At 49.4% G+C, this 27,137-nt stretch overlaps 1 protein-coding gene across 4 annotated transcripts in view; it reads left to right on the top strand.

Annotated features, from left to right (window-relative positions):
- Window positions 1–2,988: 2,988 nt before the first annotated feature.
- Window positions 2,989–27,137, top strand: part of MID2 (midline 2) — a 440,591-nt gene continuing 416,442 nt past the window's right edge. For all 4 annotated transcript variants that reach the window (XM_050965460.1, XM_050965458.1, XM_050965459.1 and 1 more), the window contains exon 1: window positions 2,989–3,063. The gene's annotated coding sequence lies outside the window, so the exon portion shown is untranslated. The remainder of the gene's footprint in view (window positions 3,064–27,137) is intronic.

Raw genomic sequence — 27,137 nt, 5'->3', positions numbered from 1 at the left:
AACAAAGACGCAGCTGACCTGTCCACTGCCTGGCACCTTGTGTGATCATTTACACCTGATTCTCATCCCACTTGCACTGGAATTCCAGCGCAATACCACTGAATTCCACATTGTGACATGCGATTTGCTCCAGTGTAAACAAGATGAGAATCTGGCCCTATCATTCTGAGCTGGCTGTGCTTCACCCCCACTTTGCATAAGACTCAGGCCCAGAGCAGTTCTCAGTTAGTGACCCATGCTTTGTCTGTACGGCCAAGAAAGGTGTGGTTTTGCTGCAAGATGACTGACGCGCGTTAGCGATCCTGCTGTGAAATTCTAGTGGAGACACAAGATAAATTAGGTGAGGTCAACTATGGGCAGGGATGTAGTGCTGATCTCACTCAGCTACCTCCCTGGAAATGCTGCAGGTGCCTTGTCATGCCATGGATTTTACACCAGGGTAACTAACACGTTAAAAACTCCACCCCTTTTGGCAGTGCGGACATAGCCACAGTGAAATAAGAGCAAAGCTGGGACCAGAACCCAGGTCTCTACATTCAAAGTCTCCTTCCTACAACAATCCCTTCCTCCCATTTAAAAAAAACAAGTCACCCAGTAGTTCCCAACCTTTTTCCTTGCATGACTCCATTTTCAGAGGTATTGTTTCCTGTGACCCCGACAGACTGGCAGGTGCCATTTTAAAATGGCATCCTGCCTGCATCATGCGTGCAATGGGATGGGGTGCAGGGTTGAATGCAGGCCAGATGGGCCAATTAACCCTTTAGAAAGCAGATTAAAGAGGCTCAGCTGGGCAGGAATAGGCGGGCCTTATAAATCCCAGGAGCTGAAAGAAGGGGTGGCTGAGAAAAGGCAGATGCTCTGAGAGAAAGTGAGGCAAGAGTAGGGACTGCAGTCATTCTGTGGGAGGAGGCTTTGGGGAACTGGTAGGCCCAAGAAGAAAGCAGTAGCAGCCCAGGGGTAGTGCAATGAGGCCAGAGAGAGAAGGCCCAGACTGCTGAGGTGAGGGTACCTAGGCTGGAACCCAGAGTAGAAGGCAGGCCTGGATGCCTCTACCAGCCTCTGTGCAAGTAGCACCAAGGCAGTGAGTGAGAGGACTGCTGAGGGGGAACACATACAGTGACACAGCTGGAGGGCTGAGTCACGGATTGGATGCTGCAGTTCCTGAGGTTGCAGGAGGAGCTGCAGACAGATGGTGTAACAGTATGCAGATGGAGCAGGGTTTTGGCCTTGAGCTAATCCCCAGGGTACCAGGAGGAGGTGCCAGTCCGTTTGAAAGTGGTGCACTGTGTGACATCCAAGATTGTAAAAGGGCATCCTCCACACACTCAGGATTGTCAAGACCCAATCCACTGATGGAGTGATCCCACTTGGGGTTGTGACCTGTTGAAATAAATAAACAAGGAAGCAACAGCCTGGAGGTATTTCTTTGCATATTTATTCTTAAAGCGGCAGATAACTTTATCTTGCTGGGCAGGTATAAATAAAATATTCAGAGTTACCTATATTATGGGAAAATCATCATGTTTCTAGGATTAACTTCCCCTTTTTTTGCTTTCTTTTTACTGTTACTACTGTATATAAGTGCACTTTATAAATACCAATAACCGTTCAAATTCATCAAAGTGTCTTTAGTGTAGTAAATGTACTAAACACCCTTCCACACTTTTCTGAACTAGAAGAAAAAAAATCTCATTTCTCAGCTGTATCTGCCAATGGAAAAGCAAACACATTAAAAGTGTTTCTGCAAAGAAATTTGAATCTCAACTTACTATCTCCTTCACTGTGATAATGAATAATAAAACACTCCATGGATCTCATATAAGGCCTTGGCCTGACACCTGTATGTGACCACCTTTTGTAATCTTTACTTTCTTGTGAACAGGGAAGAAATATTCCTTAGTGGCCCACTCACACTCCCTTCTGTCCTGTAGGGTTCAATACATGCGGTTGCTAGAAACTTTAGCCCTAGTTCTGTAAACTAATCCACAGAGGAAGATCCTGGCTGGTGGGGCTCTGCATGGCCTCTAGGTGGATCAGCATGCTGAATTGGCCCTCCTGCTCCATCTATGAAACCCAAACAGCAAAACCATCAATAACTGCAGTGGTTTGGACAAGCTCAAATGCCAAATTACTGAATTGTTGTCATATGCTATATGAGCACTGTCAAACATAAGTGTGAAGGATTGGGGTGGAGGTGTATGTGAGCCTGCCCAGAATAGAGGCAGTATTCTCCTTCATCTCAGAATTTTTTTTTTTAAGTCAGTCTCTGGCTGTTATAGTTGTAAATGGCTTGCTGTAAATGATGCAGCAACACCTTCTGAATTTGCAGAGAGCCTGAAACAATAACTCTGAGGCTTGACCTACCCCTCCTACTTTCCATGGGCATTATACTCAGTTGCCAGAGATACTATATTAAATGTCAGCTTAGTTAAGGATAGGGCTGCTCTCCAAAGCTGTGGGAAAGGTGAGGCAGGAGATTACAGAAGAGCTACACCAGCCTCTGCTAAAGTGAGGGCACTGGAAGAACCTGCGGGGGTGAATCCCAGCTCTAGGCCTTTCACAGCACATGGATGTGGGGGGGGGGGTGTGTCAGACTGGCTTCGCTAGCGTGAAGCAGGACTCAGCTTGCCGAAGCTTGGAGACCCCAGCTCCCGACGCTGGGAGCGGCAGGAACCGGCTGTCTCCGCGCCCAAGGCAGGTAGCAGCGCAGGGCTGGGCTCTGTCATTTGCCGCGGGCCAGGCGCCGCTCTCCGCCCTGGGGAAGGCTGCTGGGCATGGGGAGACCTGGCTCCAGGGCGCGGGGCTGGAGTCGGGGGCAGCTTAGATCCGGCAGGAACAAGGTACCTTTGCCGGGAACTTCCAGCCGCCGGCTTGCGCTCGGGGCGGCTCCGTGTGCACTTACCTGCGGGGAGCGGAGCCGGAGAGGCGGGGCGGGAGGCGGGGCTGCTCGGCTCGGCCCGGCCCTGCCTCCCTGCTCGCCGCCGCTTGCTCCCCGGCCGGCGCTGTGTCTCCTGCGCTTCCAAGATGAGCGGGCAGCGGCGAGGCGGCTGCCGGAACTCGCTGGTAGGTGGGAGCCCGAGCCCGCCCGGGCACGGCGCGCTGGGGATGGGCTGCCGGGCTGCCCCGGGGTGAGGTGGCGAAGCCTGGCGCGGGCAAGGGGGTGGCCAGGCAGGTCGGTGTCCCTGCTGCTTTCTGGGCAGGCTGGGGTGGAAGTTCATGCGCGCCGCGCGCCGCTGGTGGGAAGGGAAGGGGTTAATGGTGTTTGTCTCCAAGGGGAAGGAGGTCGTTTGGTGCTGGAATAGGAGCGTGTGTGAAGCATCCCTCTTCCCCTTCCTCCCAAACTGGCTTCCCAGGGGAGCTCTTAGCCCAGGGCCTGGCTTGTTTGTTTGGCAGAGGGCGAGCAACTGGCGCAAACAGCAGCTTGTTGGGAAGGAGTTGATGGGAAACCTGATCCCTGTTAGGGCAGCGTCCTTGCAGTTTGGGTAGGAGTGCGCTTCCTACTACCAGCCCTGGCCTGATCCTGACGTTGAAGGGTGGCTGGGGGAGAGCAAATCCACTGTGCAAGGCACGGCTCCCCCAGCATGGGCAGAATTAGCAGGTCAGAGATGGTCAGAGTCCCGCGCTTCCCCCATCCTTTTTTTCTACAAAGCAAGGCTTTTCCAACTGCCAAGTGTGTCTGCCCTAGTGGGGCAGATAGATTAGCTAGTACTGCCAGTGCTTCGCAGCTTGTTCCCTTCCAAAGCAGGAAGTTAGGTGCCTTGAGACCATCCTTAACGCTGGCTAATACCAGCTGAAGGAGGACCCCTACTCCCCCATTTCCTTTCCAGGTCTCCCTGCTGACTCTGAAAAGTTACAGTTCAAACATCGATTTATTTACTAGTAGCTTTTCTGAACTTGTCACTTGCTGGGCTCTGCTACCTACCCCCCCAGCCTGGTACATGCTCCTGGTCCTGTATTAATACATAATAATTAACAATAGTCGCTCTCCGGTCTGACTTTGCAGGCTGGGTGGTGGCCTTTCCCTCTTTCAGTCTAGAGACTACATTTTTAATAATCTTGTTTCAGTTTCAAGCTTCCCTTCTGGTCAGCAGGGTGCAAATGCTGTGGGCTTGCTCCAGTCTGATCTTGTTGCTAACAGTGCTATACAGCTTTAGTGGCCATAAAGTTTAGTTAAATAGGAGTTAAGAGATAATGGGTTTCTTGTTATTTAGACAGTTCTCCTTTGAAATCAAAGGCAGAGCTAGGGAAGTGCACACATAAGGACAGTAATAATGCTAATTTGTCAGTTCTGAGCTGTGAGGTCTGAGAAAGAGGCTGGTATTTGAAAGAATGTTTTGCTATTTTTTTATTGACTTTCTGCTTTTACTGATGTGATCACTGGCTTTGAAATGTAGCATATTATGGTTGAATTGTCAACCTTGTCAGATATTCAATGTGTCTGAGTTAGCACTATTTTAATTCCTAGTTTTCAAGCCTTACTCATAGCTTTTGGAAGCACAATGTGCATCACCTGTGTAGTTTATGACTATAATTATGCATGCAGCTGCAGTGGTTCAGGTGCTTAATGTCAGCTCTGTCAAATGGGGTGGTGGGATTTGGGATACATGTCTTGGTGCTTCACAGTTCTCTCAAGTCTGAGTGTGCTGATGGGTTAAGCACTGCCTGTTCCCTGTGGTCATGAGTGTGATGCCTCTGCCCCATGGAAAATGAATTCTAAATACTTGATTCAGTCACTGTTGGACAATGATTGAAACTAGAACGTCTCAATCCAAGGAGCTACCATAGCTTAGACAGACTGGTAGCCTGTACCCACTACAGCTCTGCAAGGCACAGTTGCTGTGTGTTTCTAGCCAGTGTGTTGTTTTTACCCATCAGCTGCAAGGTCAGTGGTGGCAGCATGCTGGGAATTTGGAGTGCAGTGCCAGTTGCTTGTATTGAGGACTGAGACGTGTTGGGCACAGGTTTGAGCAGCTCCTTTATCCTATGAATAATATTAAACACCCCCTTCCTTCTCGCTACTTTAAAATAACTCAGGTACCCCGTCTGTAGATAGCACTGATGTCCAGCTCAGGAACAGGGAGGCGAGAATGTCACCTGATGTAGATGATGACAGACAAATTTGAGGACAGGCAGCTCACCACCGCCATATTTCCTGTTTGCAGTGCCTGTCACTGCTGCCCGTAACTTGTTAGGAATCTGCTTGTGTTGCTTTCCCTTTTCTTTTCCTTTTAATGAATAAATAATAAATGCACTCAGAAATGAAGAAAAGCAACAACTTGCCTTGATGCAATAGAACAAAACACACACGTGACTGGAACTATGAGTACAATGAAGCTACAGGAAAGAGAGCAAGCAGGGTAAAGATCCAGAAGGAGGAAAAGGTCCGTTGCATGGAGTTAGGTGGTGGTTGTGGTTGCTCCCAGAGCCTTGGGTGTGCCTTATGAGGAGCCTTTTGCAGTGTCAAGGGAAAGTTGTGTGCACCCTGTATGGGCTAAAAATTACCGTTCCTGGTTTGTAAAGAGATAGCTCAGTAGTTTGAGCATTGACCTGCTAAACTTAGGGTTATGAGTTCAGTCCTTGAGGGGACCACTTAGGGATCTGGGGCTAAAACAGTACTTGGTCCTGCTAGTGAAGGCAGGGGGCTGGACTTGATGACCTTTCAGGGTCCCTTCCAGCTCTATGAGATAGGCAGAGCATGGAAACAATCCAATGATGAGTCCTCTCTGTCTAGAGGGGAAACTGATCTAACGTTTTAGGGGAGAGGGATAGCTCAGTGGTTTGAGCATTGGCCTACTAAATCCAGGGTTGGGAGTTCAATCCTTGAGGGGGCCATTTAGGGATTGAAGCAAAAATCTGTCTAGGGATTGGTCCTGCTTTAAGCAGGGAGTTGGACTAGATGACCTCAGATCCTTTCCAACCCTGATATTCAATGATTAAACATGGCTCTTTTGAAGCTGCTGATGATAAATTCCATCCACTGAAACAGACCACTTGCATTAATAAGGGGAGCCAACAGCATCCCTGACAGAGGCATAACATGTTAAGTGACTGCTAACTGTTGTGTGCAGACAGACATATATGTGTGTGAAGACAGGGGAGGTACAGTTTCTGAGAGTGCACATGATTGGCTTCTATTTATTAGAAAAATACTGTCACTTTAAATCACCCTCTGTTTAGGGTTGAATCACTTTCCCAAATGCATATATTTTTACCCTTAAAGTTTGGCCTGATTTTTAGGTTTGTTTTAGTTTTTTTTTTTTTGCCCCCTGTTGGGTGGTCCTCAGTCAGTTCTGAGATGACTGTGTCCTGTTTAACCTGGCAATTCTTGGGTGGAGATGATGAGAATTGTCTCAATGGTGCATTTCCCAGGGACAGCACTTTCAAAAAGGGCTCAGGGCTGCTAGGATTAAGTGCCCTGGTTTTCAGTTCCAAGTGAAGCCAAGGATGACGGGTGACCAGCCCTCTGGAAATGTGGGTGTCTCTGGTTGAGCACTTGGAACCATTCTTTAAAAAGAAAAAAAAAGTGACTGTACCCTGTCCCTTAGGGGTCAATCTGCTCTAGTGGGATAAGCCAGTGCAATATTGCAGGGAATAGCACAACGGCAAGGAATAAAGGGACTCTTTGGGACAGAAGCCATTTAAGGCTGAGTTCTGCTCATGTAATTTTGCGGTACAGGCTTAGATCTGCATATTGAACTGCTGTGTACTGATGCCACTGAACTCATGGCTTAAATTGTCCCAAATGGCAAGCCTGAAGGACAGTTAGCAGCTGCAATCTTCTTCTGTGATATTTAAAATCTTGTTCTCCCCATTAAAAGGGAAAAAAAACCCCAACCTTGGTTGGTTTTGATCTGGATTTCAACCCCCCAAGTTGAGGAGTGTCTGGATCTGGGGGTTTGGTTGGGCTCCCAAGCTGAGATTTGGGCCCATTGCTGCTCATTTTGCTTGCGAGGCCCCTTGTAGCCAGCTGAGTGGGAATAACTGTCAGCAGCACTGCTTTGGCTTTCAGTCTCCTTAGACCTTTCAGCGCTGTGTGTGTACCTGCCAAGAACACGTCTGTGCCTAGCCCTAGGAATCCTCTTGGCCAGAGAGAACGCCTTTCCTTGGGTTTGAAGTCACCCCATATTCTGATCAGTTCTGGAGCTCAGATGCTGGGGACTGTGCCCCCTGCCCTCCCCCGACTTTATAGAGCACTCTGCTTCACAGCCACTGGTGTAAAGTTGGCTGCTTTTTATTATTTTTTCCCCGAGAACAGTTGTACGTTACGGCTTAATGAGAACTCTGGTGTAGTGTCATCTATTATAAATGAGTAACTGTTAGTTACACTGATTAATGAGCAGAATACACAGTAGGGAAGGAAACTACTGACCTTATTGGGCCTTCTGTTCAGGTTGTTTACTCAGTTGCTGCGTCTTGTTCCTATAGTGACAACAGTGGGTTGGAACCTGCGGTCCCAAGAACACCGGCGAAGATTGGTTATTTAGGGAAAAATTCTAGCACTAGTGTGAGGCTGAAATACCTGTATTGTGCTTTGTGCTAACACCATTGCTGGGCCGTGAAGAATCCTCACGCCAAAGCAGAGTTCCCTGGGCTGGACAGATCTTGGGAATGGAATGTCTCAGCTCTTGAATTAGATACCAGCTTCCTGTTTTCCCAACTGTGGCTGTTAGCAAACGTGAAAAGGAACTCCTTTGCCAGCGGCCTAGAACATATTTCTGTCCCTCTCCAGCTGTAAAGGAGGAAGCGGAACAAGGCCTTAGCCCATGCACACTTCATTCAAGAAAGCGATACGCTCTAAGCACTGCAAACCCTTCCTGCGCTGTGTCAGGATTGGTGTGTGGGGCAGGAGGGGTTGAGGCCTTGGCCAGCTTCAGTAAAATGTATCTCACTTGTTGGCTTTAAGATCCCCCACCGTGTGCACTCCTTGGTCCCTCACTGAGCCTCTAGGAGTGAGGGGCAGACTGGGGAGTACAGGATAACTCCTGCATGGCTGGATGTATTGGCTCCTCTCAGGAAATACACCAGGGAGTGACCACTGAATACAATAGCTGAGCAGGGGTCTCCTAGCTCTGATTTCCCCCTGCGGGGCTTGTAGCCATCCCCAGTCAGGTGCTGCTTGTGCCCTGCCCCTGCTCAGCCCATCTCTCTTCTCTCTCACCTCCTTTTTGGCCTGTCTCTTCCTAGGGCGTTTGCTGCCCCCACTGGAGCAGTGGGGGTGGTAAGCGGGGGAAGAGGGGCAGAGAGCCCTGGGCTGGCAGATGCTGTGGCCAGCTGCCCTAGAGATCCCTCGGGAGCCAAGAGAGTAGGCAAGTGGCTTTGAAGGAACATGCGGGCAGATCTACTGGCTTTATCTGCAGACGTGGGAGAGGAGGGACAGATCTGGGGCCCTGCAGCCCTGCCTGTGCCTCTCCCTTGCCCTCTTCCCCAACCTGGCTTTGTGTCTCCGAGTGCTGCAGGTTTTTGTGGTGTTATGTGATATGTGTAAATGCCACAATCTTGTCCTGTGTTGCATGTGTGCAGGGATTCTCCAAGAGCAGGGAAGGGTAACGGGATATGGAGATCATGCTCCCTTGGGCACCAGGCTGGGGTCCTGCTGCTGCATCTAGTGATGTTCGCCTGCCTGAAGGCATGAGGAGGTGACCAGTTCTCGCCTCCTCTCAGGCAGCAGGTGTTGGGGAGGGGTCCGCACACTGCTCTGCTTTAGGGCTTCAGGAAGGAGTATGGCTGAGTACACTGCCCCCCCGCCCCCGGGCCCCATAGTCCTGAATGGGTCAGGTCCTCGGCTCAGTGCTCTGTCTCTGCTGCTGCCTTGCAGCCCCCCACCTTGGTCAAAGCAGAATCTTGCTAAAACACCCACCCTTTTTACATCCAGTATTTTAAATAAACTCCCCCAAGGTTGAGCTGCCTCCGGGGAGGACAAAACTGAGTGAGCTGGCAGGAGACAGCAGGTCTGTGGTGACTAATTTTTCCAATCTCCCTCCCTTTTGTGTTTAAATGGTCTGTGTCCAATCCTGGCCCACTGGCCCCAGCACTGCACCAGCCTTGCAACTGGGACTGCACACGCTTGGCCAAGTGATCAGAAAGGCCATCTGCTTGCACTGTAGCTGCTGCAAGCTCCTCGGGGTCTGCTGCAGAAATGCGTGGTGTTTGCTCCGTGCTGCTGCATTGCAGCCCACGTCCCTATTTTTATCTCCCCTCTGCAGCATTGGAGGCAGCACTGTCACCAGGGTAGGGATGGACCACAGTCGGCCTCTTGCTTCACTAGCAAATCCCCCTTGCTCCGGGGAACTGTTCTAAACCGCGGCAGTGAACAATGTGACAGCTCCTTAGGGTGTGGAGGGGGCTACAGTCCATGTGGGATCGCAGACCCCTTTCTCACCAGCCTGGGGGCCTTAGGGATTTTGAGGCATGCTGTAAAGAGGAGCGGCTAGTGCTGCTGCTGGGACTTGGTCCCTCACAGCTTGTGGGGATGCAGGCTGTGGGCAAGGGGCTGTGCCCTTCTTTGCTCCTCTGGGATGTGCGAGGGTGAAGGGCTTGGTGTATTGCTTTTCTTCCGCTCTGAAAGCCGACTCTTCCTTGCTAGTGCTGGACGACTCCTTGGGGATCTGGGATGTGCATCCCACCCCACCTGCTTGGGTCCAGACTGTCCAACGGGGGTCCTTTCTTCTAAATGCTGCTAGTCAGAGGTGCGACCCAGCGAACACAACTGACAGTTTGGAGTAGGCTGCGGCTCTGATCCTGCCCAGACTTGTGTATGTGCTCTGGTGGAGGCATGGGACAAGGCCTGCTGACTCCAGTGGGATTCCTTGTATGAGTCAAGTGAAGCAAGTGTAGCGGTGAGCTGCATTTCCTTTCTCCTCACAGCTGCCCATCACCCGACTCTTACTGTAACTTTGTCAGTTCTCCATCACCACAGTGTCTCCTAGGGTGGGCAGGGTCCAAGTATCCAACTTTTTGGGTTTTAAACTACTTTAAGAATCAGAGAAGGGCACAAGGCCAATATATTCCCCCTTTGCAGGCCCCTTTTGTGACAAGATCATCTTTCTCATTAGTACTGCATTCACACAGGGGGACTCTGCCTCTTTCCCGCTATCCCACTGTCACATCTGGTAATACGATCAAGGCACACTATGGTGTGTAGGTGGCCTCCATTGATAAGGCAGGGCATGGGGTGAAGAGGGATGATTATAATGGCCACGTCCTGTGGGGAAAGGTTTAAACCGCTGATCTATGTTCAAGCAGGCTTGCAGAGACTCCAGATGCATCTGGTTTTTCAGCCGAGTGGGGAGGAAGTCTGGAGGATTGCTTTGTAGTTAGACTGCTTCCTCCCTAGCAGTGGTGTGCGAAGTGAATGGCCATGTGAGCCCTCTCCCCAGGAGCATTGCCGCTGGATGCGATGAGCAGTGTGACAGAACATACTGCTTATCACTTTCCTGTGTAATTATTTATGGGTGTGGAAAATGCACACATGATCAAAGGCAGAGGCTGCCTCCTGGTCTCAAGCCGTTAGGGGTTCTCTGTCTGCGCCCTGTTCTCCATTTAAACTGGGACAGTAGTGTGACCATCCATCACGTTTCGGTCCAACTCTGAGCCAAGAGGAGTCTCCGAATAGGCAGCAAATGTTACTTAAGGGAGCTGGAGAGTATTTCCCAATAAAACCCACATTTATTATTTAAAATTGCGCTAACTAGGATATGGCCAGAGGGAAGGATGTGCTCAGCATACTACAGCAAGCAACCAGGCTTAATAAATGGATGTCTGTTCTCCCCCACCTGCTGCATTTCTGGTGTAGGGATCGGTAAAAAACTGCCAAGTGCTTGAAGGGAAATAAAACCAGGCTCTGCTTGGGGCATATCAAAGGAGCATGCTCAAAACCTAGAGTGTAGGGTGTGCTTGTTGTATGCTCTTCCCCAGCATCTTGTGTGTTCTGGACCTGATCTTTCAGTCCTTTCTCAGGTAAAACTCCCATCATGGATTGGGACTTTTATATTCACCCATTTAAATTAATAGTAAAACTCGCTATCTCCTCCAAAACCTCCAAGTAAGTTGTATTTATTTTACAGCTCTTAAAAAGTCTGCTGAAGCCACTCTGAGCTCCCATGCCCCTGAAGTCAGCATGAGTTCTAGGGTTGAGGATAGGACTCAGCATTGGAGAGCAGAGGGGCAAAGCCCAATAGATCATAAAAAGGGGAGAAGTGTTACTTTCCCCATCTGTGATGCCAGGGTAAAAATGATTGCTATCTGTAGAGTGGTTTGAAATTATCACCTGAAAGGGGCTATACAATTTATTATTATTGCTAGAATTCATGTTGAATAGTGACATTAATCAGTAGATCTATTTATTTATTATATTACAGTAACTGGATCACATTAAGGGTAATGGCCTAGGAACATTTCGTTTCAATCCACTGTTGAGCTAGTTGAGCAAACCAAAGCAAAAAAACTCCAAAAGTCTTAACTTCTCTTAGCAAGCAGGAGTGTTACAATGGCAAGTTTCAGCACCAGTATAATAAATGCAGGCTGGGAGAAAAGCTGCATGGAAGTAAATGGAAAAGGTGCTAAAAAGATGCACTCCTCCTGCAGCCTCCTTCAGCAGCAAATCAGAGATACCAGGGACTAAATTAGCTTGTGTGTTCTTCAAAGAGACACGGAGCGTATGAAATGTGTGTCATAGACAGACATCAAAAGAATCCCAGTAAATCTGGTTGTGTAACTGGGCTGATTAACATTAGGCTGTTTAATTATGCTCAAGCACCTGAAACACAGTGTGCTCCGGAGAGCAGCGGGGCCGTGAGTTAAGTTGTGACATTAGCTCAGGCTGACATGAAGCTATTAACCTGCTCTGCTGCGGGAAGGCTCCGGGTGATAAGACAGGGCTGAAGGTGTCACGGCCTGACGTGGGTGCTCTGTGGCAAACCCACCTGATTTATTTGCGTCTTCTGGGGGGTTCCCAGCTGTGTCCCCCAGGCGGGAGGGGCACACTTGACGTCCTCGTGTTGCTGCTAAGTTACAGTGCATTAGAATGCACGTTAGCTAGCACCAGGCAAGCATGCAGGCTCTGATGGTTCTGAAGGGGTGAGCATTGGCTCTACCCTGCCTCCATTGAGCTGTACCATTGGCTGTCATAGGAGCAGAGTCAGAGTGACTCTGAGGGCATCTGAAACACCCTCTCTCTGCGCAAAGCTGGCCCATTGTGCTTACAGTCCTGTGGCCTGGCCCCGGGTGCACTGCAGTTAACCACAAGGAGCTGAGGCAGTGTTAGGCACTGCAGGACATGTTAGGGAATGTGTCCGAACTCAGGTAGTTTCCCTGTGAAGACAAGCCCTGATGGGCTGGCGTTAGCCTTGCCAGTCACCCGCAGGCCATTCAGAAGGCACTGAATGCTGTTACCCAGCAACTTAACATCCAGCCAGAGGAGGGCACCATAAGCCCCACAGCACAACCAGGTCACAGGGGCTCAGGCTCAGGAGAAGCCAGAGGTTGCCCGTGAGCAGGTGACTGGAGAACACAGCCTGGCAGCTGTTGGTGCAGGGAAGGCTGGGCACTAAGCAGCGCAAGAGCCAGGACAGGCAGGGGAGCATCTGGGTGCTTGTCACTGGCAGGAGGTCAGCAGCATTTCTGGCAACCAGGGAAACCCTAGGGGAAGGAGAGGGTTCCTCTTGTACTGTGTATTGAACTGCCCCTAAGGACTACTGGCTTCTCTCTCACTGTGGGGCTGAGGGTATTTGCACCTGTTATTTCTGCAGCCTAGAAAAGCATAATCTGTTCCCTGCAGTGTGTGAGCATTAATAGGACCCCCGAAAACAGAAGCCTAGAGATCCCGGTGCTGGAAGCACCTGCCGTCCATTGAGCAGGCTGTAGAGGGGGCCTCTGTGTCACGCAACACCCTGCAGCGGGGTGTGGACACTGTGTTCACTTAGCATATGGGGAGTGGTTTTTTCCTTAAGGGTTTCATGGCTCTTCAGAGGGGTGGATCAAGGGGTGGGAAGAGACACCTACCACAGGGTCTAAACCTGCTGCTCCTCTGTCCATACAAAAGACGAGGAGTCAATCAGGGAGGTCCAGGGGCAGTGCCCTGTGGAAGAGCTCAGTCCCCTCCTGTGTCCTTTCTGCCATATGGTAATGACAGTAACTAGGGCTGTGTCCAGTATTGTGCAGGGACTGGTTAGAATAACCAGAATAAAAGGCTCAAGATGACTTGGGGATACAAATACAATTTCTTTAGGGTACAAAACAAACCAGCTAAAACTAGTTAATTAGTGAATGGCTGGTCACCCAACGTGCTTAGCTCCCAGCTGGAAACCCCACTCCTTGATAGTTAAAATGGTGCTAGATAGCTTAGGGGCCTGGAGCTGAGGCTCCTGGATGAAGCCGGCCAGCAGATGGGTAAATAGAGGCAAGGTGGTTGTTGGCCAGAAATTCTCCTTGTCTGGTGTGTAGGCAATGCCATTGAGACGTGGCTGGATCCTTGCCATAGGGCTGCCTGCCAGGAGTGCCTTCATAGAATCATAGAGAATCATAGACTATCGGGGTTGGAAGGGACCTCAGGAGGTCCAATTCCCAACTGAATCAGTCCCTGAAACAGTCCAATTAGTCTTTCAAAAAAAAATATGGAGATATACCTATCTCATAGAGCTGGAAGGGACCCCAAAAGGTCACTGAGTCCAGCCCCCTGCCTTCACTAGCAGGACCAAGTACTGATTTTTGCCCAGATCCCTAAGTGGCCCCTCTTAAGGATTGAATGCCCAACCCTGGGTTTAGCAGGCCAGTGCTCAAACCACTGAGCTATCCCTCCCTTCCTTCTGAATGCCAATAGCCTGTATGGGTTTAATTTATAACAAAAGCACATGCCCATGCCCCCATAATAAGCCCCAACACCACAGTCCAGTCAAAACATCAAATGCAGCCCTGGCTTCCCAGTCAGCTCTGGCACCCCTCACTATGCCCTAGCTCCTTTGCCCTTCCAACTGGAGTCCTGCCCCACTCTTCCCTGTGGCAATCCCACAGCCTCTCGGCTGGGAGCATCCCTCGCTCCCTCAGCCCTGTCATGGTTCCTTTGGGTCCAGGAAAGTGGTTAGTCTAGCCCTGGAGATGTCAGTGGATGTGCCCCTGCACTGCTCTCTTTAGCCCTCCCTGGCCCTTGGTTCTCGCATAGAGCCAGCAGGCAACCTCCCACTGCTGCTTTCTTGGCTTCAGTGTTCTCCCAGGAACTAGCTTCTGCTGGCTTCCAGGTCTTCCCCGGTCTCTGGCACCTCTCACCTGCCCTTCTTGGCTGTACCCATCTGCTCCGGCTTACTGGGACCCACTTTTTAGGCCCCAAGTGCTGCCCTGCCCTTTTAATTGGCCAAGCAGGGAGCACCCATTCTGGCAGGGGAGCTGGATCTGTTTCATTCACATGGGGCAGCCACCCTGGAACAATCCAGTGCTCACATTGCAGGAAACTTCACTGCGACTGGCACTGATTGTCCCTCTTGTATGCAGTTTCAACAGAGGCAAAGGGGTGAACGGGCCCTGGGGAGTGAACTCCAACCCTACCAGGGAGGGACCACAGGAGGAAGAGGGAAGGGAGAGTGGCATGGGAAAAATGCAGTAGTTTTGGCTGTGCTGTCCCTGCTGTGCGGGTTAAGGGTGAATCTCCAGAGCCAGTGCAGCGCTGAGGTAACGGAGAAATAATTGTTCCAAAGGCATCTGCATCCCTCTCCCTAGAGAGCTCTAGGGGAGAGTGTAGGGATCTTCTGCATGATGCAGGGAAAAATCGTAACTAATGGAATAATAGCTTCCAACATTGTCCCAAAGTGACTTATGGGCAGTATTCTGGCTTGTGCTGCCCCTTGGCACGTGCTGGAAACCTACCACCAGTGGTGGCCTCTTCAAGATATTGCAGTGGCTTTGGGCCGGCCCACAACAGAGGTGCATTACAGGGTATGTCTCCACTACAGTTGGGACAGCCTGTGTAGGTGAACCAGAGCTAGCTCGCTCACAGTAGTTGCAGCGACACAGGCCAGCTGACCGTGTATGTTTGTCGGGTTCCGGGTGGGATTGTACTCGGGTGACTATGTCATCCCACTACCTGTGCTGTTGTGGTTAGCTGGATCGAGGCTAGCTTGGGTGTGCCTACATTGCACCTCCCAGCGGCTGTGTAGATATCTCCTAAGATCTCTTGCAGACGGCTGCTGCCTGACCCAGGCTCCTCACGCTTGCTGTCTGGTTCCCAGGCACAAGCCCAAGGCTGCTATGTTTGTGTTAGAAAGGCACTTAGCCTGGATTTTGAACGCTTCAGCTTTGCAAACATTTATCACTATCTTAGAGGACTCACTTTCCTCCCTTCCTTGTGCCCCGTAAAATGCAGTTGCCTGGGAGGATGGCGGTTTGAGGACGTGCACCACTGCACAGTGGTGTGGAACTTTGGGGAGAGGTGGGAACAACTTTGAGAAAATGTCCCACACCAGAAAGTGGGCTGTAGCCTCCGGAAGCACAGAGTGTTAGCGAAATGATGGCCTTATGAACTGGCTTTTGTTGCTGAAGTTTTTGATGCAGCCTAGGGTGACAGCAGGATGGTTAAGATGCTGAGACAGAAGAAATCCAGAAACTGCGAGTTGTTACTAAGATTTATTGGCACATAAGTCTGCATAAAAGCATTTTATTTATCTGAACGCATCTGACACATACTTAAAGCTGGCACTTTAAAGTTTCTGGAATTCTTCCAGCATAATATTCCCTGGAGTATCATTCACACACATTGTCTCTCTCCTAAACTTTATATGTAAACACTGAAAGCTCATTTATGGAACGTGTATGCTGTAAGGTAACTTCTCTGTTTCCCTTGGTACGTCTACACTACAGGATAATTCCGATTTTACATAAACCAGTTTTATAGAACAGATTGTATAAAGTCGAGTGCACGCGGCAACACTAAGCACATTAATTCGGTGGTGTGCGTCCATGGTCCAAGGCTAGCGTCGATTTCCGGAGGGTTGCACTGTGGGTAGCTATTTTGTAGCTATCCCATAGTTCCCGTAGTCTCCCCACCCCTTAGAATTCTAGGTGGAGAGCCCAGTGGCTGATCTGGCAAAAATCATTGTCGCGGGTGGTTCTGGGTAAATGTCGTCAGTCATTCCTTCCTCCGGGAAAGCAACGGCAGACAATCATTTTGCGCCCTTTTTCCCTGGATTGTCCTGGCAGACGCCATAGCATGGCAACCATGGAGCCCGTTCAGCTCTTTTTTTTTTTACAGTCACCGTATGTGTACTGGATGCCACGGACAGAGGCGATACTCCAGCGCTACACAGCAGCATTCATTTGCTTTTGTATGATAGCAGAGATGGTTACCAGTCGTCCTGTACCATCTGCTGCCAGGATAATTTGGCAATGAGATGACAGTTATCTGTCCTTCTGTGCTGTCTGCTGCTATCATGGGTGCCCCTGGCTGAGGTCGGCCGGAGGCGCAAAAGCAAAACTGGGAATGACTCCCCGAGTCAATCCCTCCCTTTTGGTTTCTAAAAAGAGAGTCAGTCCTGCCTAGAATTTGGGGCAAGTGTACTAGAGAAGCAGTGTATCAGAGAGTACAGCTGCTCCGTGTCAGATCCCGCAGAAATGATGAGCTATATGCCATTCATGGGGAGTGCCCCTTCAACAACCCCACTCGTTGCTTCCCTCCTCCCCCAACCTTCCTGGGCTACCGTGGCAGTGTCCCTCCCATTTGTGTCATGAAGTTATAAAGAATGCAGGAATAAGAAACAGTGACTTGTTAGTGAGATAAAATGAGGGGGAGGCAGCCTCCTGGTGCTATGACAGTCCAGGCAGGACATTAAGCAGTGCGGAGGAGAGGAGCCCAGCATCCCGCTGTTATGATAGTCCAGGCAGTACAGAATCTTTTCTTTACACAGGAAAGGGAGGGGGCTGATAGCTCAGCCCCCAGTTGCTATGATGAGGACAGTTACCAGCCGTTCTGTCCCATCTACTGGGAATGACCAGGAATCATTCCTATTTTTACCCAGGCGCCCCCAGCCGACCTCACCTGAGGCAAGCCAGGAGCACTCGTGGGCTGATGGTGATGATTAATAGCAATCATATTGTACAATCTGCCACCGGGGAGGGGAGAGGAGCGGATACTGCTGTTCACTGCTGCAGCATCGCGTCTACCAGCAGCATTCAGTAGACATAGGATGACATTGAAAAAATTCAAGAAACGATTTCTTTCCCTTTTCTTTCACGTAGGGGTGGGGGAGGGAGTAAATTGACAAGCTATTCCTTGAAGCCGGACAATGTTTGACCCTACTGGCATTGGGAGCTCAGCCAAGAATGCAAATAGTTTTCGGAGACTGCTGTGGACTGTGGGATAGCTGGAGTCCTCAGTACCCCCTCCGTCCCTCCCTCCATGAGCGTCCGTTTGAGTCTCTGGCTTCCCGTTACGCTTGTCACGCAGCACTGTGTAGCCTGTAGATTTTTTTTTCCAAACGCTTTGGCATTTCGTCTTCTGTAATGGAGCTCTGATAGAACAGATTTGTTTCCTCATACAGCGATCAGATTCAGTATCTCCCGTATGGTCCATGCTGGAGCTCTTTTTGGATTTGGGACTGCATTGCCACCCGTGCTGATCAGAGCTCCACGCTGGGCAAACAGGAAATTAAAATCAAAATTTCGCGGGGCTTTTCTTGTTTACCTGGCCAGTGCATCCGAGCTGAGATTGCTGTCCAGAGTGGTCACAGTGGTGCACTGTGGGATACCGCCTGGAGGCCAATACCATCGATTTGCGGCCACACTAAACCTAATCCGATATGGTAATACTGATTTTAGCGCTGCTCCTCTCGTTGAGGAGGAGTACAGAAACCGATATAAAGAGCCCTTTATATCGATATAAAGGGCCTCGTAGTGTGGACGGGTACAGCGTTAAATCGGTTTAACGCTGCTAAAATTGGTTTAAACGCGTAGTGTAGACCAGGCCCCTGTTTTAGCCCTGGCGCTTTGTGTTCCTATCCCATCTTGAATCCAGAGTCTAACATACTGAAAGCTCCAGGTACCTTTGAAATGTTTATCCAGGGATTTGAGTGCTGCAGCATGAGAATCTGGGCCCTCTGGTGCTCTATGTTGACACACCAATCTGCAATTCACTCTCCATCTTGCAAGATCCTGTGGAGACGGAGCCAGAAACAATTCAGTTTACTTAGCAAACTGGCCCTGATTTCTCCTAGTCTGTGCTTTACATTATGATGGATGGGGAGTGAGTGCTCGAGTACATTGTTTTAGCTCCCCTCAAAGATGCCTTTGTCTGCTCTGCTTGTTTTTCCTCCAGAAATGTGCTCTGGCTTTACTTGGAGGTTTTCCCTGGCTGCTGGTTGGTTCTGTCTTGCTCCCAGGTGCTGGAAGCTTTTGCACATGTATTATTAGAAAGGGATGGTCTGGGACTGTGTATGTAGGACCCAGCTCTGCCCCTCTCTGCGCCCCACTCTAACTACTGCACTGCTCCTTTGCTTGCAGTGTTGCTGTTCCAGCGCAATTTGTGATTAGCACCGCAGCTTTTAACTATGCCAGTAGCCAGGCCTTGCTTGGGCTGTCTCCTGAGCCCAAGCTGTCTCTAGCTTTGCCTCACAAACTTGCTTCCCCTCCTCCCTCTCTCCTCAGGACTGTGGCCCTTTCTTCAAGACAACATATGCAAAGAGCTTTCTGATTCTGCCCTCCTCCAGCCAGACGCCCACTCCTGGATCCCCAAATGTTTTTTATCAGCTCCTAAGCCCTGACTCCAATCACTTCTTGTCATAAACAGATAGCTAAGGGTTAATGTCTCTTTCACCTGAAAAAAAAGTAACCCGAAGCACCTGACCAGAGGACCAATCAGGAAACAGGATTTTTTTCAACTCTGGGTGGAGGGAAGTTTGTGTCTGGGTTCTTTGTCTTCTGCCTGAATCTCTCTCAGATAGAGAAGGATTTTTCTATTTCATGCTTTCTAATCTTCTGTTTCCAAGTTGTGAGTACAAAATACTAGGTTACTGACACTTCTGACTTCTCTGGGCCACGTGCTCACATAGACCCCAAGTCCCATTCCTTGACCCCACCTGGCTCTCCAGCTGCTGCCTCCTCCCCTTTGCCTTTCAGCTCCTGATTTTCTGCTGATGCCCTGATCTCCTCTGCTCTGCAATCCTCGCCTCCCCTGAAAATATCCTCCCAGGGCCTCCTCCTGCTCAGGTCCATGGGCTCTCTTCCTGCCTACCGTGGGGCTGCCTCCCTTGATCTCTCCCTGCTCCTGTGCTCTAAGTCTTGGCTATTCCTTGGATCTCCTCTTCCATCTTCCCCTCTCTGTTGGCTTCTCTGGGTTCTGTCTTCAGTCTCCTCCTTTCTGGTGCTTCCTTGTCTGTTTTCAGGGCCTCTTTAGTTGTGAAGTCCAGTCTCCCTCTCCTCTCCTGTGCGGACTCAAACCTCTGACACATGCTGAGCTCAAACTTCTTCAACATTCTTCAAGCCTCTCTTGTCCTCTCATCACCCAGTGCACAGTCTCAGCGTCCTGTCTCTTTTAGGGTGACCTGATGTCCCGATTTTATAGGGGCAGTCCCAATATTTGGGGCTTTGTCTTATATAGGTGCCTATTTACCACCACCCCCACCCCATCCGCTGTCCTGATTTTTCATACGTGCTGTCTGGTCACCCTAATCTCCTTCCATGCACTGTCTATGCCATGTGCTGTCACTCTCCTGCACCACCACTAACCCTGATCCCCGCCCATCCCAAATGGCTTGACCACCTCTCGCCTCCACTAAAACAAACGGCTCGTCCTGGCCACCCTGCTCCTCAACTCATCTCCCACTCCTCCCCCATCCCATCCCAAATATTGCTACTCATATCACCTTCTGTTCCTCTGATGGCTCTGCAGCTCCCTTGAGATCCATCCATCAACTCCCAGCCTCTGACCCTCAGTGCCGGGCACGGCTCTGTCCTGGCACATGTCTCTGCTCTCCCTTCTCACTCCTTTTTGCTCTGCACAGCCAGCATAGTTTGCTGCTCCTTTTGTGTCCCCTGCTCACTCTCAGTTGTGTAAGGCCTTCCTTGCTGCCCTGTCCCTATCCTCACAGCACACTCCTTTGTGCGGGCCTTTCAGCAAGCATCTCCGGGAATGTCAGAAACGGTCTCAAATTCTTACTGGCTCAGCTATGTCTGGAGCATTTTAAGCTACAGGAGGTAGGTCCTGTGTCCCCTCTTCTGTTCTCACAGCACGATGCACCCTGCCGCCCCTTGGCCAGAGAGCGCAATCATCGCTTTTGCTTCAGGTGGCAATGTCTGTGCTGTATTTAACATCCACCATTACAAATGGGTTGAAATGAAATTTGAAAACCTTAATGAAAAGAGCCTCTATTAGTGTGAGGGGCAACCGAACCTGATATGTGGTCCTGGGATCCCTACCAGTGTCACCTTTATTGCTCCAGGTCCTGGCATTTGACATGTTCTCTCATTTCCAGAAGGACATAATAGCGCATCCTCCTTTAATTCCGATTATCCCCCCATGACTCCTCAAGTCATTTAATCAGCACTTCATCTAATGAATAATTATCAATCAACATTATCCTTTCGTTAGGAGGTGATTATAACTAGTCCGTTTAGCTAGGTGATTAGAAGTGAGGTAATGTTTATTTCAGCAATCTCTGTGCTCCTATCGGCTGTGTTTTTGCAGCTTCCCAAAGCAAATATAAGGGGTAATGTACACCCAGCCGCTGGAATACCATTGTGGGGCTATGGTGATGTGGCAAACCTTGGAAGAAAAATCAGAATGGTTTGTTAATGTCACCAAACCACGCAGATTTATGAGTGTCTTGGGAGCATGTTATTCATTGCATATCTGCAAACAAATTCTTTATTTTGCTGCTTCCTGTCTATCTCATTCATTCTTTCTGCCTCTTCTTTCTCACCTCATTCTCCCATCTTCTCTCTGTAGAGGGAGTGTGATCTAGTGCTGAGACCAGGGTACTAGCAGTCAGTAGACCTGGTTCTGTTTGTGTCTGTGCCCAGCAGTTTGTGGCCATGGGTACGTCACTTAATTTTCTGTTGCTCGGTGTTCCCATGACCTACCCAGCTGCCTATAAGGGCCCGTCACTGTAACATGCAAGCTAACCCAGTGAGGGTTTTTGAGGCTCCATCAGTAATATCTGTGAAGTACTTCGAGATCCTCAGATGAAAGGCATTATGAAAATATTATGCCCCATGCCACCGAGGGTCTTTGCCTCCCTTCCCAATCTCTCCCCTGAGCACAGCCAAGCCACTGATGCGGTGGCCGTAATGGGAGATCCATATTCTGGATGTTGGGAGACTGAATTGATTTAAACTCCTGCCTTTCACACATATTGCATTAAGCCCTTTGCTGCTGGTGGGTTCTCATATAGTTGTGTGATCTGAGAAAAGTGCCCCCAGCTCCCGATAGTGTTCTCAGGATTAATGCATGTGTATTACAGTTGAGCAGTTGTATACTGTGCCATTGCACACATGGTGCTTTCTGTAGAGAATAAAGGCACAGTCGCTCTCAAGGGGAGAATATGCCTGTGGATATAATGCTCTTTTTCTCACGAGCGGCTTCCAAGCTCTGTGATTATTCCACTGATCTGCTGCTGCTCCATGCAACGTACTCAAAATGCAAGATACAAAGCTTTTATATTTCTTTCTACTCATTAAAGGAAAACCCCAGTGTAATATACCAGGCATTATCCCACAGTACATCTCATCACAGAGATGGCCAATCACTGAGCCATCCCTTCCACTCCTGTTGGGTTGCAGGGGAATGCTGTGCTGTGTGTATGTAAATTAACATTGTAGTTAACTGCCTCATGTCTGGAATTTCACCTAAGGAAGGCTGTGCTTCTGCTGGATGAAGAGAGAAGCTGTAGCCTGTGTCTGCTGACAAAACTATTCCAGGCCAGACCTTAAAAGAAAATTGCTCCCAGTTGTGTCAGCTGGTAAAGGTAGCCTGACCCATCAGGGTAATGAATGTAAGTACTCAAGAATGGCAAAATCTAAGGGTATGTCTACACTACGGGATTACTCCGAATTTACAGAATTCGATTTTTGGCAACCGATTGTATCAAATCAAGTGCATGCGGCCACACTAAGCACATTAATTCGGTGGTGTGCGTCCATGTACTGAGGCTAGTGTCGACTTCTGGAGCGTTGCACTGTGGGTAGCTATCCCATAGCTATCCCATAGTTCCCACAGTCTCATCTGCCCGTTGGAATTCTGGGTTGAGATCCCAATCCCTGATGGGGCAAAAAACATTGTCGCTGATGGTTCTGGGTACATCCTCCCCATCCCTCCATGCAAGCAATGTCAGACAACCGTTTTGCGTCTTTTTTCCTGGGTGAATTGTGCAGACACCATACCACTGCAAGCATGGAGCCTGCTCAGCTCAAGACAGCAGTCATGAACATTGTAAACACCTCGCGCATTATTGTGCAGTCTATGCTGAACCAGGACCTAAAAAAACAGGTGAGGAGGAGGCGGCTATGGCAGTGTGGCGACGAGAGTGATGAGGACATGGACACAATTCTCTCAAACCGTGGGCCTTGGCGCTTTGGAGATCATGCTCTTAATGGGGAAGGTTATAGCCATGGAATGCCAATTCTGGGCCTGAGAAACAAGCACAGACTGGTGGGATCGCATAGTGTTGCAGGTCTGAGATAATTCCCAGTGGCTGCGAAACTTTCGCATGCGTAAGGGCACTTTCATGGAACTTTGTGACTTGCTTTCCCCTGCCCTGAAATGCCATAATACCAAGATGAGAGCAGCCCTCACAGTTGAGAAGCGAGTGGTGATAACCCTGTGGAAGCTTGCAACGCCAGACAGCTACCGGTCAGTTGGGAATCAATTTGGAGTGGGCAAATCTGCTGTGAGGGCTGCTGTGATGCAAGTAGCCAAAACAATCACTGAGCTGCTGCTACCAAAGGTAGTGACTCTGGGAAATGTGCAGGTCATAGTGGGTGGCTTTGCTGCAATGGGATTCCCTAACTATGGTGGGGCGATAGCTGGAACCCATATCCCTATCTTGGCACCAGAGCACAGGGGCAGCCAGTACATAAACCGCAAAGGGTACTTTTCAGTGGTGCTGCAAGCACCGGTGAATCACATGGGACGTTTCACCAATATCAATGTGGGATGGCCAGGAAGGGTTCATGACCCTTGTGTCTTCAGGAACGCTAATCTGTTTAAATGGCTACAGCAAGGGATTTACTTCCTAGACCAGAAAATAACCATTGGGGATGTTGAAATGCCTATAGTTATCCTGGGGGACCCAGCCTATCCCTTAATGCCATGACTCATAAACCCATATACAGGCAGTCTGGACAGTAGTCAGAAGCTGTTCAACTACAGGCTGAGCAAGTGCAGAATGGTGGTAGAATGTGCATTTGGACATTTAAAGGGTTGCTGGTGCACATTACTGACTCGCTCAGACCTCAACCAAACCAATGTTCCTATTGTTATTGCTGCTTGCTCCACAATCTCTGTGAGAGTAAGGGGGAGACATTTATAGCAGGGTGGGAGGCTGAGGCAAATCCCTTGGCCGCTGATTACATGCAGCCAGACACTAGGGCGATTAGAAGACCACACCAGGAAGTGCTGTGCATCAGAGAAGCTTTGAAAACCAGTTTCATGACTGGCCAGGCTACGGTGTGAAAGTTCTGTTTGTTTCTCCTTGATGAAAACCCACCCTCTTGATTGACTCATTCTCTGTAAGCAACTCACCCTCCACCTTCGATCACAGCTTGCTTTCAAAGGAAATAAAGTCACTATGGTTTAAAAATCATATATTCTTTATTAATTGATTATAAAAAGAGGGAGAGAACTGACAAGGTAGCCCGGGTGTGGTTTGGGAGGAGGATAGGAGGAAAGGAAAAGGCCGCTAAAAAGTTCAAATTAATGACAACCTTTTGCTTGGGCTGTCCACTGGGGTGGAGTGGGAGGGTGCACGGAACTTCCCTCTCCCTCCCCCTGGCGTTCTTACACATCTGGGTGAGAAGGCTATGGAATATGGTGAGGGGGAGGGCAGTTATATAGGGGCTGCAGCGGCACTCTGTGATCCTGCTGCCATTCCTGAAGGTCCACCAGATGCCGGAGCATGTCTGTTTGCTCATGCAGCAGTCCCAGCATTGCATCCTGCCTCCTCTGATATTCCTGTCACCACCTCTCATCTCGAGTGTCTTCCTCTCCTCACGTTGGTCCCTTCTGTCCTCACATTGGTCCCTCATGTCCTCACGTTGGTCCCTCCTGTCCTTACGTTCACTGGCATCCTTCCTGTACTTTGATACCATGTCCTTTCACTCATTCAGATGAGCTCTTTCATTGCGGGTCGATTCCATGATTTCAGAGAACATTTCGTCTTTGAGTCCGTTTTTGTCGCCGCCCTATCTGAGATAGCCTTCGAGATGGAGGAGGGAGGCTTGAAAAATTTGCAGCTGCGGGAGGGAGGGAAAAAAGGGAAAGAACTATTTAAAAAGTTACATTTTACAGAACAATGCTTATAGTCTTTCACGGTGAACACCACTATTCACATTACATAGCACATGTGATTTCGGTACAAGGTTGCGTTTTGCATCTTAATATTGAGTGCTTGTGGCTTTGATGTTAGAAATCACAGATGCAGGTCTGGGCAACAGAATTCGGCTTGCATGCGGCCATAGTAAGCCATTGTCTTTTGGCTTCTGCAGCCTTCATAAAAACAGCACCTCCTTTCCCACATACCAAGCAAAGCCTGTTGAGTGCTGCAGTTTTTGTGTTAATGTGCAGCAGCAGAAACTAAACTACCCCCCCTGCAATCCAAGTCTCTGGGAAGATCACTTTATCCCTACCCCCACCACGTGGCTAGTATCAGGGAAGATCCCTGCTAGCCAAATGCAAAAAACTCTGCGTCAATGCCCCACCCCTCCACTTGGCTAACTGCAGGGAAGGATTTCTTTTCAGCCACAGGCAAACAGCCCAATAGGAACAGCCACCTCTGTCCCCTTAATTAAATTCCCGTATTTCAATCAGGTTACCATGAACGATATCACTCTCCTGAGGAGAACACAGTGAGATAAAGAACGGATGTTGCTTGAATGCCAGCAAACACCAGGACCATACGCTGCCAGGCTTTGTCATGCAGTGATACCAGATTACTTGCTATTAGCATAGCATGATCATGTGTCCTACCATGGAGGACGGAATAAGGCTGCACTGCCCAGAAACCTTCTGCAGAGGCTTTTGGAGTACCCCCAGGAGAGCTTCATGGAGATGTCCCTAGAGGATTTCTGCTCCATCCCCAGACACGTTAACAGACTTTTCCAGCCTGTATTGGCTGCGGATGCATCCCAAGTCCTCAGGGCAAATTAATCATTAAAAAAACGCTTGCTTTTAAACCATGTTTTATATCTACAAAGGTACACTCACCAGAGGTCCCTTCCATGGTTTCCTGGTCTGAAATACTGCCTTGGGAGTGTTGGGAGGGTACTTCATTCAGGCTAAGAAAAAGATCCTGGCTGTTAGGGAGAGCTGTGTGCTCTCCGCAAGCTCGTCCTCCTCCTCCCACTTCTCATCTTCCCCATCTGCAGAATCCTCAGCCATGGCTGAGATTACACCCTCCTCAGAATCCATAGTCAGAGGTGGGGTAGTGATGACGGTGCCCCCTAGAATTGCATGCAGCTCAGCGTAGAAGCAGCATGTCTGTGGCTCTGACGGTTTGCTTTGATTTTCTAGTAGGCTTGTCTGAGCTCCTTAACTTTCACGCGGCACTGTAGTGAGTCCCTATTGTGGCCTCTCTCCATCATGCAATTGAAGATTTTTTTCAAATGTTTTGGCATGTTGTCTTTTGGAATGTAGTTCTGCTAGCATGGAATCCTCTCCCCATATAGCGATCAGATCTGGTACCTCCTGTACGGTCCATGCTGGTGCTCTTTTTCGATTCTCGGACTGCCTGGTTACCCGTGCTGATGAGCTCTGCGTGGTCACCTGTGCTCTCCACGCTGGGCAAACAGGAAATGAAATTCAAAAGTTCATGGAACTTTTCCTGTCTACCTGGCCAGTGAATCCGAGTTCAGATTGCTGTCCAGAGCGGTCACAATGGTGCACTGTGGGATAGCTTCCAGAGGCCAATACCTTCGAATTGCAGCCACACTAACCCTAATTCGAAATTGTAATATTGATTTCGGCGCTACTCCCCTCATCGGGGAGCAGTATAGAAATCAATTTTAACAGCCCTTTATGTTGAAGTAAATGGCTTCGTTGTGTGGACGGGTGCACGGTTAATTCGATTTAACGCTATTAAATTTGACCTAAACTCATAGTATAGACCAGGCCTAACAAACTGCTGTATGTGTAGAAGTATAAGCGGAGAGAAAAATGTATGTGGTTGAATTATCTGGCATGTGATCATGTAATTAAAGACTTGTAATGCCAAGGGGATAGAGTTAGGGGTTGTGTTGGGTTTCTCACACCCCAACTGATGCCAATGAAACCTAGCCTTCTTTATTTGTGCTTGTGTTCCCTAGTGGTTAGACCTCAGGGCTGAGTGTCAGGATTCCATGCTCGTAGTGGTTCTCATTCATTCGGTATTACTGTAGCATCCAAAAGCCACTGTGTTGTGTGTGAAGAAAACCAAGTGCCATAGAAGAGACAGTCCCTGCCTTTGAGAGCTAGCGGTCTGAAAAGAGACAGAGATGAGAGCCTGGGGACAGAAGATCTGGTCAAATAAACACAGTGATAATTGGCGCAGTTGTGGTATTTACCTGCTTTGTTGTTGTTGTTTTGAAATTGGAGGCAGAGGGGAGTGAGGGCCAGTGACCCCTCATTGGCCATCTATCTGGGTTTTGCCTTGGCTCTGTACTGATGTTCTGTGTGGCTTTGGGGAAGGCATTTAACCTCTTTATCCAGCTATAAAATGGGTATAACGCTTGCCTGCCTGCCTTGCCAGGGTGTTCTGAGATGCCAGCCCTTGTTTTCTCTGCAAGCGCCCAGTTGTAAAATTCACACTGTCATGTCTTAACTTGGATCATAAGCTCCTTTGGGCAGGGATATTGTCTTGTACCTGCATGTAAAATGCCTTGAGGATCAGTGCAGAACATAGAATCCTAGAATATCAGGGTTGGAAGGGACCTCAGGAGATCATCTAGTCCAACCCCCGCTCAAAGCAGGACCA

The sequence above is a fragment of the Gopherus flavomarginatus genome, chromosome 8 (assembly GCF_025201925.1).
Source record: "Gopherus flavomarginatus isolate rGopFla2 chromosome 8, rGopFla2.mat.asm, whole genome shotgun sequence".
Classification (NCBI taxonomy): Eukaryota; Metazoa; Chordata; order Testudines; family Testudinidae; genus Gopherus; species Gopherus flavomarginatus.
This window is presented reverse-complemented; position numbering and strand designations above follow the sequence as displayed.